This window comes from Cydia pomonella, chromosome 20, assembly GCF_033807575.1.
Source record: "Cydia pomonella isolate Wapato2018A chromosome 20, ilCydPomo1, whole genome shotgun sequence".
Classification (NCBI taxonomy): Eukaryota; Metazoa; Arthropoda; class Insecta; order Lepidoptera; family Tortricidae; genus Cydia; species Cydia pomonella.
In genome coordinates this window covers 11,336,571-11,349,659 of record NC_084722.1, presented here as the reverse complement: position 1 = coordinate 11,349,659, position 13,089 = coordinate 11,336,571, and the positions used below count along the sequence as shown (strand labels likewise).

At 37.2% G+C, this 13,089-nt stretch overlaps 2 protein-coding genes across 3 annotated transcripts in view; one reads left to right on the top strand and one right to left on the bottom strand.

Moving 5' to 3' along the window:
* LOC133529245 (methyl-CpG-binding domain protein 4-like) overlaps positions 1-13,089 on the top strand; it is a 55,130-nt gene that overhangs the window by 28,035 nt on the left and 14,006 nt on the right. The window lies entirely within an intron of this gene.
* LOC133529241 (calcium release-activated calcium channel protein 1-like) overlaps positions 1-13,089 on the bottom strand; it is an 89,310-nt gene that overhangs the window by 74,171 nt on the left and 2,050 nt on the right. The window lies entirely within an intron of this gene.

The following is a 13,089-nucleotide window of genomic DNA, read 5'->3' as shown; positions in this document are numbered from 1 at the left end:
TGGTTTGGAGAGTCACCCTGGTTTTCGATTAAATGATCAACTAATTTGTTTCTTAGGATTTCACCTTTATCCCCTTTAAGTGTGTGCCATTTTAGTTTTTCTATTCTATTGATTTTAAATTTTATAGGTCTTTTTAGTTTGATCGCAAGAAGCAGTAATCTGTGCTGTGACGTCAGCGGTTCCCCTGGAATTACTTTACAGTCTTTTACTAGCCTTAAATTTCTATTTTCGACCACACCTTTAATTCTAAAATGGTCTCTATTTTTGAAATCTGTACCAACAAGAACCGCCAAAATTGACGTCATTTTTGTAATTGGAACCCCGAGGAACCTCGGAGAGATGACACCCATATCGACTTTTAAGAAAAAATTATTTCCGCCATCTTGGATTTCAAAATGAACGTCATTTTCGTAATCGGATCCCCGAGGAACCTCGGAGATGACACCCATATCGATTTTTAAGAAAAATTAATGTCCGCCATCTTGGATTTCAAAATGAACGTCATTTTCGTAATCGGATCCCCGAGGAACCTCGGAGATGACACCCATATCGATTTTTAAGAAAAAATAATGTTCGCCATCTTGGATTGCAAAATGGACGTCATTTTCGTAATCGGAACCTCGAAGAACCTCGGAGACGACACCCATACCGATTTTTAAGAAAAATGAATGTCCGCCATCTTGGGTTCCATAATGGATGTCATTTTCGTAATCGGCACCCTGAGGACTTTCAAAAATAATGAAAACATCAAATACTACATGATAGATATACAAACAGAAGCAAGAAACAATTTCTTGCTTTTTAAAGTCTTAAACTACTCATAATTTCTTAAAATAAGTTATAAAACATGTCCGCCATTTTGAATTTGAAAATTGATATCATAATTATGATATATTTTTGTTTACACTGAGACAAATAATTAGCACATGTCGTATGATATATTTTAATTGTGTGTTTTTTTTTATTTATTTTTATACTACGTCGGTGGCAAACAAGCATACGGCCTGCCTGATGGTAAGCAGTATCCGTAGCCTATGTACGCCTGCAACTCCAGAGGAGTTACATGCGCGTTTCCGACCCTAACACCCTCCCACCCCTCGTTGAGCTCTGGCAACGTTACTCACCGGCAGGAACACAACACTATGAGTAGGGTCTAGTGTTATTTGGCTGCGATTTTCTGTAAGGTGGAGGTACTTCCCCAGTTGGGTTCTGCTCTAGATCTGGAATGACATCCGCTGTGCTGTGCCCTACCACACAGAGCCAGATGACATTTACAATGCCCATGCCTCTCTTATAATGCCTGTGCTAAAAATGTGATTGCGAACTACCTGCAATAACTATACAGTACCTGGGCGACCGAGCTTTGCTCGGTTATAACTAACTATTTATTGTAATATGGTGGTGTATAGGTGATAATCTTAACTACATTCTTTTACTAAATTAAACTTGTCTAAAACAATAAAAATTAAAAAATTATATATAAAATTGAACATATAAAAAAAAACAAAAGTTAGTCGCCAGGCAAGATTCGAACCCGTAACACTCGTTTAGCAGTCCGCGTCTTAACCCGCTGGACCAGACGGACAGTGGCCGGCAACACGAAATTAGCGACCATATTCTGCATCGAAAGAAAAACGCATGAAAACTCGAAAACACGCGATTTCCCAAACATAAGACTAATCTAGATCGATTGTTTACACCCAAAAACCCCCATATACCAAATTTCAGCAAAATCGTTAGAGCCGTTTCCGAGATCCCGGAAATATATATATACAAGAATTGCTCGTTTAAAGGTATAAGATAATTAGGCATTAAAACACTCGTGTGATCTTTTTAAGAAACTCTTCGTTCGTTTCCTAAGCCCACACTCGTGTATTTTAATGCCTTTTATTATGTAGCAGTAACATAAACTACTAATATATGTTGAAAGTAAGTACAGGCGGCTAACACAATGGTAACAAAAGACAAAAGTTTTGAAAATGTAATTTTCATCATCGTCACTTGGCTGTACATTTGAGGGCCTATCGCGAACCACGTTCGACGTGTTACCTCTCTGTCGCACTTGTAAATTCGTACGTAAGTATGACAGGGAGGCAACACGTCGAACGTGGTTCGCGGTAAGCCCTCTCATGCCACCTCCATTAGTCTTTTGTACGCCGGTATAGCCTTCGACTCAATGTATAATCTACACTTTTTATGGAAACGTAGTTCCTCCTTCCCGTAGAAATATTTAACTTTCCCATCACCAAGAGAGATTATTTACTCGCAGTTATTAGCTGCTCAATTCCTCGTTTTTTCTCTGTTACTAAGTCAGTACAGTACACATATCAAACATTTTTCACTCATTTTGAAGTCATAATAACTTTTATTCTATAATTAAATTCATGTAATGTCCGCATCTAATTTATGTGCACGATAAACAAACAAATGAATGATTTGAAAGAAAAGACAAACAGCGCTTGCGAAGCTGAGCGGGGGGCGCGGGCGGGGCGAGGTATCTATCGCTCACTAGGTCGGCTACGATAGGCTCCCGCGCGCCGAGCCGACATGTTGACGGACCAGCGCGGCGTGGTTATGAATTTCGCGCCTTTTTAAATTGATTTTACTATTACAATGCAAGCTACACACAGATATTTCTTACTTTCCATAAAATGGCTGCATATATTATTTTATAGTAATAGACTTATCTCTACGGACTTTAATTCAATATTAGATCTTACAGGACAAAAAACGCATATTAATTGTAAAGCACATATCCTATTCTTCTAATTTTTTGCCTTGCCTATTAACTTAAGAATTTAGATATGATATTGTGGATTTTTCAAACTTTAATTCAATATTGACAAAATAATAAGCTAATTTCAGTTTGACAAAGTAGCACGTTGATTTTTTTTCTAAAAATTTGATAGCATAAAGCCTCATACATATTATAAAAGACGATGCTTAAATTTTGTACTTTAATTCAATATTCAAAATTCATCAATAAAAATACATAAATACCTTATTTATATCTAACGCTCGTTCTATATTTCTTCATATATTACAAATATGCTTAAAAATATGTCCCATACCAGATAAACATCACTTTTCACTCTTTAGAATTATCGAAACTTATAGGGCAAAAATCCGGTCCCACTATTGGTCTATTAATGCACTGATATAAAGTCCACAACAATATGCATAGTTTTATTCGCCACCATGCATTTGCAAACACTGAACGGAAGTCACATGCCAAACAACGTATGAGAATAATCGCATGGGACTATCGTATTCCTATCGCATACTGTGCGAATCGCCTCAGAAGTCAGAGCCTCAGTTAAAATTAAACTGAAACAGATTATGTGGAGACCCGGCATAGAGCAGGAACTCTCGTCAAGGCGTCGCCAGCTGGATAGGCGAGGGGCGGAGGCAGTCCATATGGCCGATGGCCAAGGGGAGGGGAAGGTAGTTTATACGTAAGTACGTCCGCTATAACACAATCGGAAAAAAGCTTCACCTTTCCTAGTACCCGAAAATTTTACAATCCCAGAGAGCCGCAAAATAGAAATCTCACAAGAACGGAAGGTAGATATTTGCCAGGTTAGAGTAAAATAATTCGTTACGTTCATATTTCACTTTCTCCTAGTCCTCGTCCGCCAACGCGCTAGGTATAGGGAATGTGGCCGTATATATGATACATGTGGAATATTAATACGCTGCGGCACGAGCACTTTTGGTTTCGAGGCTGATTAGACCCATTGTGCACGCGTGCCATTTGTTTTTCCGTGTCAATGCGCTGGGCTGGTAACTCATTTTTGAATGTCATCAATCGATGTGTAATCGATTTGACCATAATGTAGGTACATAGTTACTTAAGTTCGCATTGAGGTGAAACCTAAAAATAGTTATGGTTATTTGTTTTACAAGGGAACAAAGTTGTTGTGTAACCGCTCGTGCTAATATTGATACCCGAGCAAGCGAAAGAACTTGAGCGTTGCGAGGGTTTTTAAGGCACGGGTTAAACAAGCTTTGCCTCCGAGTGAAAATCAACATTTTTCACCACACCAACGCGAGGAAAATACTAACTATGAAATACAAAAAAAATCAAACCAAATAAAATCCAAATGAACGTAATAAAAAATGTATCATATAAAAGTCAATTCTACCAGCTAACATAAGGAAACAATTCAAAATTTGCATCTGATTACTTTGCCCCACATATGGATATTATGGATAAACAGCAACTTTCTCATTTGTTATTGAACAATCAAAGGGCCCTTCCCTTTATCAGTTAGTGTCGTGAAAAGTATTTTTTCTTAGTTGGTTTTGATTTTGGATGAATGGGAAGAAACAACCTAGTGGGAGTGGGTCAAAGAAGTTGCATACATCTCTACCTAGGGAAATCTAGAATACGAGAAACAATATCCCTATTAGTAGGTGGGAACATATTCTACATACTCGTACTCTACCGTGGAATCTACCGTAGTATTTCTCCAACTCTTCGACCATCTTTGTCAATCTCTTGTAGTGCAGATACTGTGTGTAGGTAATGAAAGTCTATACTTTTGGTGCCATCATCACCAAGGCATACACATTTCAAAAACTTGTCAGTCCAATCTGCACCGGGCAAGTAATTGGCAAATAAAGCACCTGTTATTTAATCCACCTTCCCACCAAGTACGAGTACATGCAATCGAACCCATGTTAAATGAAGTTAACACTTTGCATAAATCTCTTGTGGCGGATTGAATCGCAAATACCTACATTGTAATAACTACTCTGTTTCATGAACATTAAAGTTTAATTTACTCTGGTCTGTGGTTACGTGTGTCAGGGTAACCGCATTGAGTACGGAAGTGTGAAAGCAATAAAGTGTGAGACATTGATTTAAAAGCAAGTGCTTTGCCGTTAGACTGGGTAACTAGGTATGCAAATACATAGTATGAGTGCAGTAAGGCCTGTGATATGCGGATTGCGGACGGTACGTTTGAGTGCAGTAAGAACGTTTTCACACTGTCCGAATGTCGGATACGACCTCAAATAAGTTTTTGAACGCCTTATGTCATACACACAAACGTCACTCAAACGCAAAGATCACGGGCGCAAGGGAGCTAATGTAAGCCTTACTCGAAACGGAAGTGAAGGTTACTTTGACAGCGTCCGCCATAACACCTATAGTTGTCCTTGGCGCTGTGGGTACGATTAGTAACGACTTTAGGTGTTCTTCGCGTTCAAAAGGTTAAACCGATACAGAAGGAATGAATCCTATACGGCAGCCATTCTCCAAAGGCCATCCGACATCCGATATCGGATCGGACAATTTGATAACGCTCTAAGTGTTAACTCCTAAATAATATGTCCATGCCCTGACCTAGTTTTACCTATACGTCTTCCTCCCTGGAAGTTACATTTGGCCATAAATAAGACGAGAATCCATTTTCCTATGATGCTGATTCACTGAGGCAGAGGCGGAGAGGACGGAGATGAAAGGGAACGTGCGGAAATCAACCAATTACGTTACATTTTTACTTACCTCATTTAAGACGAAGGACGACTGTCCCGAAAGTCCCGAAACCGCCTTTCCACACAAACGTAGACCCAATTTTCCGTTCTTGGAAATATTTTGACACAATTTGATGTATGTCAACCACAGCTATGCCACTTCGTTTGATTTTTTCGAATTTTTAGTTATTATAAGAGCAACGAAAATTTGAAAATTTGTATGAAAAATGTTTTCCGCTCCTAACTCTTATATTACCTAATCAAAAAAACGGACAAGTGCGAGTCGGACTCGCCCACCCAGGGTTCCGTACTTTTTAGTATTTGTTGTCATAGCGGCAACAGAAATATATCATCTGTGAAAATTTCAACTGTCTTGCTATCACGGTTCATGAGATACAGCCTGGAGACAGACGGACGGACGGACAGCGGAGTCTTAGTAATAGGGTCCCGTTTTACCCTTTGGGTACGGAACCCTAAAAATCGAAAAAAGTCAAACGAAGGGGCATAGCTATGGTATTTTCCATAATGTCAATATACAGAGAGGAAAGTGGGGACTACGTTTGTGTGGAGATTTGGAGAAGTGGCCGTCCCCTTCCCTCTTAAGGTGCAGACTATTTACAATATTGTTAATTCCAAAAAGGAAACTGAGGACTACGTTTTTATGAAAAGGCGATTTCGGTCGGGTAATAATTGTTTAAAAAAATGAGCAATTTATTACTTTTTTTTTGTTAAACTTACAATAAATTAAAATTCAAAAACATGATATCCGCGATCCCGGGCATGCACAGCTTTCTTGCCCACGCTTACCCGGGACTCAGTGTGAGTGAGAGAAGAACCTGAAGTCCTGAACCCACGGGCCCTCAGAGACGACACACCGCGTGCGTGACGTGTACGTGCGCGGCTCTTATTTCAGCGTCACGTCGCGCAAGCGGTGTGACGTCTCTCATAAGGATTTTTATATTGCAACGCGCACGTGCACGTGCACGCACACGCACCCGGTGTTTTGCACAGGCCTTTAGCGCACACGTTTGTGCACGTCTACGAACGTGCAGCCGGTGTGCTCTGGCCTTTTATTTAAGAGGAAAGTATATATACAAAACGTTTTTCCACTTCTGAATATTTTCCATTCTCCATGATTTTTTAATATGTTATTGACACAATGAAAAACTAGGTTTGTAGGTTGTTTACAAAATTTGAAAAAAAAAAATTGTTTAAAAAATACCGAAACCTATAAACCTAGAATATATTATGCTAAAGCTTTCGACATCAAAATCAAAGTGATTTGTTAAGATTTAGTCGGTGGAAACCGTTTTCTCGCAAATGAAATTTTATAGAAAAATTACCATTATTTCGGTTGATTCGAAAAGCTATTCTTCCCTCTTAATATGAGTCTGTAATGATGCTTCATCACCTATCGATTGAACCGCCATGAATTTCAGCTTTTTCTAGTATTTCTGAGGTACTGGTTATTTTATCACAGAGTTGATAGTTGACAGATAGATAGAGGTAGCGTAAGAACAAGATTCACTCGCGAATGATATCAAAATGAGATCAAATCAACATCAATTAGTTCGATTGGTCCCACTGTCACCGCGCCGTTGGCACGCCAGGCTAAATAAAAACGTTAACACGTGAGTTTGCCTCGTGATTCTGGCCTAAGTAAAAACGGCAGTAATCCATAATTGCGCCATACTTACTCGCATTTATTATGAGGTGAATCGTTTTGATTTGAGATTTTAGTATTTTTTATAGCTAATTTAGGAGCTCGAACAACTCAAACTTTTTGGAACGTCGCCTTATTTTCCGAAATTTTCGCGTGGTATCTCTTTCCATCACTGACATATACCTAAGGACGGGCCTTGCGGGTAATATGAATGGGGCCAGTACAGCGTGTGCAGCGGTGTCACGCACACGTATTCGAGCCAATCATGCAGTCTAACGCCACAATGCGATTGGTTGATGAGTTCGCACCACGCTCGCGATTGGTCGCAACGCAACTAGTTCCGTTAGACTGCACGATTGGCTCGAAGTCGTGAGTGACACCACTGAACTAGCACCATTCTTAGTGTCTGTAAGGTCCGTCCTTAGGCATTAGGGCATTTCATAATCCTGATAAGAATTGTTGATGGAGTCGCCATTGCCGGATACGGCAAGGAAGATTGATATGTCAATGCTTTCCATGCAAGCAAAAGTGACGCAGCCTAAGGGCGGTTATATTTTTTTAATACCACGTCGGTGGCAAATAGCCATACGGCCTGCCTGGTTGTAGGCAATCAGGCAGGATTGTAGGCCTATAGACGCCTGTAACTCCAGGCGTAATTCATGCACGTAGCCAACTCTTTAAAAACCTGATAAACTGTTATTTTAAGAACCTCTAGAAAAACTCTGCATATAATGAGACGATAACCTCTTTATTTGCTCACATACCAGAGCGAAGTGTATTTCGAGCATTAAAGCATCGAATTGCAATTTTAATGCATTACTTACTTACTTAGCTAATAGGTATGCACGGGCATCATTCACGGGCGTGGAGGATTTAACAACTATAGAGAAGCCTTGTTTGTAATTTTCTGTACAACATAGTCTGCCGATTTTTGTGGGGGAGGAGCACGACAAATGTATGGTTATTTGTATGGAACGTATAAATAGCCATGTCAGTAAACGTGCTGACGTTCACAGGATATTCACATATGTGTGTGGTGGTCAAAAATCGTGCTTTCAATACTTGGTTGTGTTGTATAGAGAAATATTCGGTCAGAATACTTATCAATCTTATTATACACAGACGAGAGTTTAAATTGTTATTAACTGCATTTAAGATTTGGCAGACGTTTACGATTACGATTCTGTATGAAATATCAATTCGCAAAGAACTCACCAACAAAAATTATCTACGTATAATAAGCCGTTAGGATTCGCTAATACTAATTTGGACAAGTTAATGATGTAGCCATAACTCGCCGGAACGACTTTTTATGCCCAATAATGACATAAAGCGTAGCGTCGACAAAAACCGACGGAGCCGGAGGTTTGATGAATGATCAAGTGTGCGGAGTCTTCTTGATGAGAGACGTTGATAAGTTGGTGTATCTAACTTAGGTGAGGTAAAGAGATAACAATTTGGGTTTTCCTTTTATTTACACGGGGGTTGTTGCCTTTGAGATGAAGTCTTCGTAATTAGCCTTCAGTGGGCCGTTTCACAAAGTTTATGCCTGCCATGGAAATCGAAATGATGATATCTGCATATTTGACCGTTAGAGGCAGATAGCGGTAGGCCCTTTGTATTGTATAATTATTCATTAGTCATTCGTTACTTCGGTATCTAAGGCATTATAGGTATACGCAAAACAGTGTAGGTTATAAACCAATAAAGTTTTGTATGAGAACATTCTACACGTACGTATTATTAAAAATAAATATATCATAAAAGGCGAAACAGTCCGACACGTCATTTATAATTTATAATATTAATATGTAATTGAAAAACCCTTTACCGTCACAAACAAGTTTTGGTCAAAAATTAACAGTACCCACATAATTAACTCCCACACATTAATAACAAAACGTGACTTCTTCATATTCACAATTGCTATGATAACTTAATTGACATTGAATACTCTCAGTACCGTCAAGGATTTTGACTTCTGTGCCACTCTGTAACTTGTTACAGTGATCATATTATTTAGACGGCTTTCATATTGATAAGCATTCTTAAAAGATTTAGCATTTGCAAGGAAGATTTGAAAAAGTTTCCGATCGTTTGAATAAGAATTTGCTGAATAAATGTTGAAGTTGAAATAGCATGCACTGATTTGGCACCATTTAGTTGATCTGATGAATGATGATGGAGATCGAAGGAACTCTGTTGGAAAACAATGCAATCTTATTAACCTTTTAAGTTCCCGCTTACATGATTCGATTCGAGTTTTAAATTCTTATAGGACCTGTTTCACAATGTCCAAGTAAAGTCCTGAATAAGCTATTTGCCACTTATCTGATGAATAAAGTCATCGTTGGCATTTCACAATCGTTAAATAAGCTTAACTGGTCGATTAAGTGCTAAGTTTTGCTTGAAATTTTATCTGGCAGTTAATTTATTTGCTAATTAGCTATCCAATACTTGGACATTGTGAAACAGATCCTTATAGAGATAAATTAAAGTTCCAAATTCAAAAGCACAAAAATTGCCCTGGGTCTTACGAGGTTGAGTTTAGGTACGCTTGTCTCGTCGTTTAAAGAAAATGGGTAAGTAATAGAACGTATACAAACCTATAATATATCACTCTGAATGTATAAATTCAATTTGTATAATTTTGATCGGAATAACATTCAATTGCAATAACATGCAATATGTATAACAACGAATTCTATAATTGTAAATTGTATAATAAACACTACATATATCATTGTTTACGATAACATTAGAAAGGTGTAACGTTGAAATAATATAACATACAAAACAAATATCATACATTAAAAATAAGCGCCTACTATTTGTTTTTTGGTCAACTGCATGTATTTTTGCAAAATATAATGTACTTTTCATTGCATAATCGATTGTTTTTTTTTTCCTCACTACCGAAATTACATTATTTAAATATATTTTTGTGTGTTAGTTAATGAACAGATACAGTTTTTAAATTATTATGAAATGAGCAATGTATTTGAAACATCTATACTATGCGAATTTATATTTCAACGTAGTTTGCTCCGTATTTATCTATTACAGATTGCAGCTTTTTTCTGTGGTAATTCTGGTGCTAATTTCTTTATCTAGAGGGTCACAGTTCTAACCTAACCCACTTTTCTGTTAACAGTTTCTTTTTCCGAAGCCTCAGAGTTCTAACCTAACCTGCTACCTATTCTGGAAACAATTTATTTATCTAGGGGGTCACAGTTCTAACCTAACCTAACCCACTTTTAGCAGTTTTTTTTCTAGTAGTGTGTTCTATGAGGTTTGAAATTCTAGGTCATCCTACTAATTTTACTACTTAATTATATTTATATTTTAATATGTATATATTATGACAGTTATATGAAATGAGCTTAACTTATATGTATATTATACCAAACAGCCATATGTATGTCGTATGTTATATTATTTTTATGTTATACTAATTGAAAGTATACGTTTACTTTATTATACATAAGATTAGTATACATTTTTAACGTTTGTAAACTGAAATTATTCCAAAAGTGCGTATATATTATAGGACGCACCCAAAGAAAATAATGTATCAAATATTAAAACTAAGTTAAAAACTTATTTACATCTTAAATTTTGATTCTGTGTAAGTTGTCAGGCTCACAGTATAAACCGCTTTATAAACTTGTACTCCGATGATTGTAAGATACTTAACAAACCTTGCTAGCTGAGCAAATAGTCTGCCACCTGCGTCTAGTTGAGACAACATACTGTTTATTTACCACAAGTGTTGTGATTTCATTGAAGCGTCAAGTAGAAATATGTTAACATTGGTTGGCCGATCCAAGGAATCAGAGGTATTGACACATTCTACAAACTGGCCGATAGTACCACTATGCTGTGCGTAGAAGTAATCATCGCCTGCTACTGCTACACAAACTCATTCAGTGAAGTGTGTTATTTATTATTTAGAAGATTCCTCGATAATTTTTGGTAACGCGAACATTTGTATACTGCTAGTCTAACCAGTGTCTATTTATTTTTCGACGCATTTATAGTATATCTACTCATATCATATGTAACATAAAAATTGCATAGTCTGTCTATTAAAAACGTTATTTTATTAAAATATAACTTTGCTATACGTGTAAAATTGTAAATAACTGAGTCTTTTGATATATTGATTAAGTATCGGTAAAAATCAATCATTGGAAGTTAACGTCATATACATAATAATATATACATATATATCTTCTTCTTTTATTTTAATGGCAGTCTGGCCAAAATTAGGTATAAATACGTCGCCGTGGACAGCAAATAGTTTTTTCTTACAGCTAAAAGCACTCATGCAAGGCAGTGACGAATCGACACATTTCATAAATAATAGCTAATAGTTTGATGTTAGTCTATGTTAATGTTAAACGAGTTTCTGGCGCCCTTGAATTTAAGCGACCGTCAACGGTCACCCATCAGTTGACCTTACTTGCCTTCAAGTTCAATTTAAGTACGCTTAGGTAATGTGTGAAATATCGCTACGATTTTCACGTTAAGCCCCATTAGGTATGTAAATCTGAAATAATTATACCTGCTGAAAATCATTTGGCCCTAAGGTCAGTTACAGCAACATGGCTTGTTTTTCTAGGATCAAGCGGTGACCAGCTTTTGAAATCGATAAATTGGTACGTAATTATTTTTACCTAGGTACATTCCATCTAGGTGAAATTAGTTCTGTTTCTAGATCAGAAATTGCTATTCAGGCCTAGGCCTGTAGCAGACTAAAGACATGTAGCATGTATTTACTAACTAAAATTTAATAAATAACAAAATATACAAACAAGACAAATTAAAAGGTACCTAATAAAATTTTCAGAATCCTTCAAAAAATCTTGAATCGAGTATTATTCTTCAGTTATTAAAAAATCATAGGTAAGTACAACATTTTATGCTAATGTCTCAAATAATTGATTTTCGTTTTCGCTTCTTGCAGACTGAAAGACCCGTGCCACACCATTTACATGATGGCCACGGGTTTGTTTATATAAATAGGGAATATTACGCAACATTCTGCATAGGGGGCGTCACTATCATAAACTGTAAATAAACCGGCTTGATGCATCAATGTCATTCTTCAATTTGTAACAAATAATCAGTGAAAACTTGAAAAAAAAAAGGTTTTGTACGGAACACTAAAAATTGTAGCATAGTATATATATAAGCTACTCTATGGTCAACGGTTTGTGCTTGTGCTGCGTCTGGTGGCAGAACATAGCAGTATTCAGCAGCTTTTATTATTTAATCGTCTCTATTTACATTAATATATTCAATAATAGCGAGGTAGCCAACTGCATAGCACTGGTCCCCCAGCGGGCCAGCATATGCAGCGGAAGCGGATCCTGCCGGCATGCAAACTAGTTTATCATGTCAACAATTGATTTATTAGCGTGAGCGATTGTGTGCATGTGTGACGTCCGTTACCTCACGTTATAGGTCGTAGGGATGAAGACTTTACACGTAGTAAGGAAGTAAGGTTAATTTTCCAAAAAGAAGGACGTAGGAACCTAATTTCGGTATTGACTGCGTAAGGTAGGATAGGTAGGATGCTCGATGGAATATTGCATTGTCACCCGACTTACATATGTATGCAAATTTTCAGCTCCATCGGAAACCGGGAAGTGGGTCAAATTTTACTTGCAAGATTTGACCCCTACATACATAGGTACATTGCAAGTTATTAATAAATAAATAAAAACTTGTAAAATTCTAATTTTTACATTGTTTCGGTTCGTGCTAGTCACTAAAATATTAGAATTAATGTAATTAGCTAATTCTGCAATAATTTTCACGGTATAACAAAAACAATGTAAGTTTATTTACAAGATTTCGCTGCACATGTTTTTCGACTATGTAATATCACACTTGTGTGTTGATAAGTATAATGTATGCTGCTATGACAAGTGATTCAC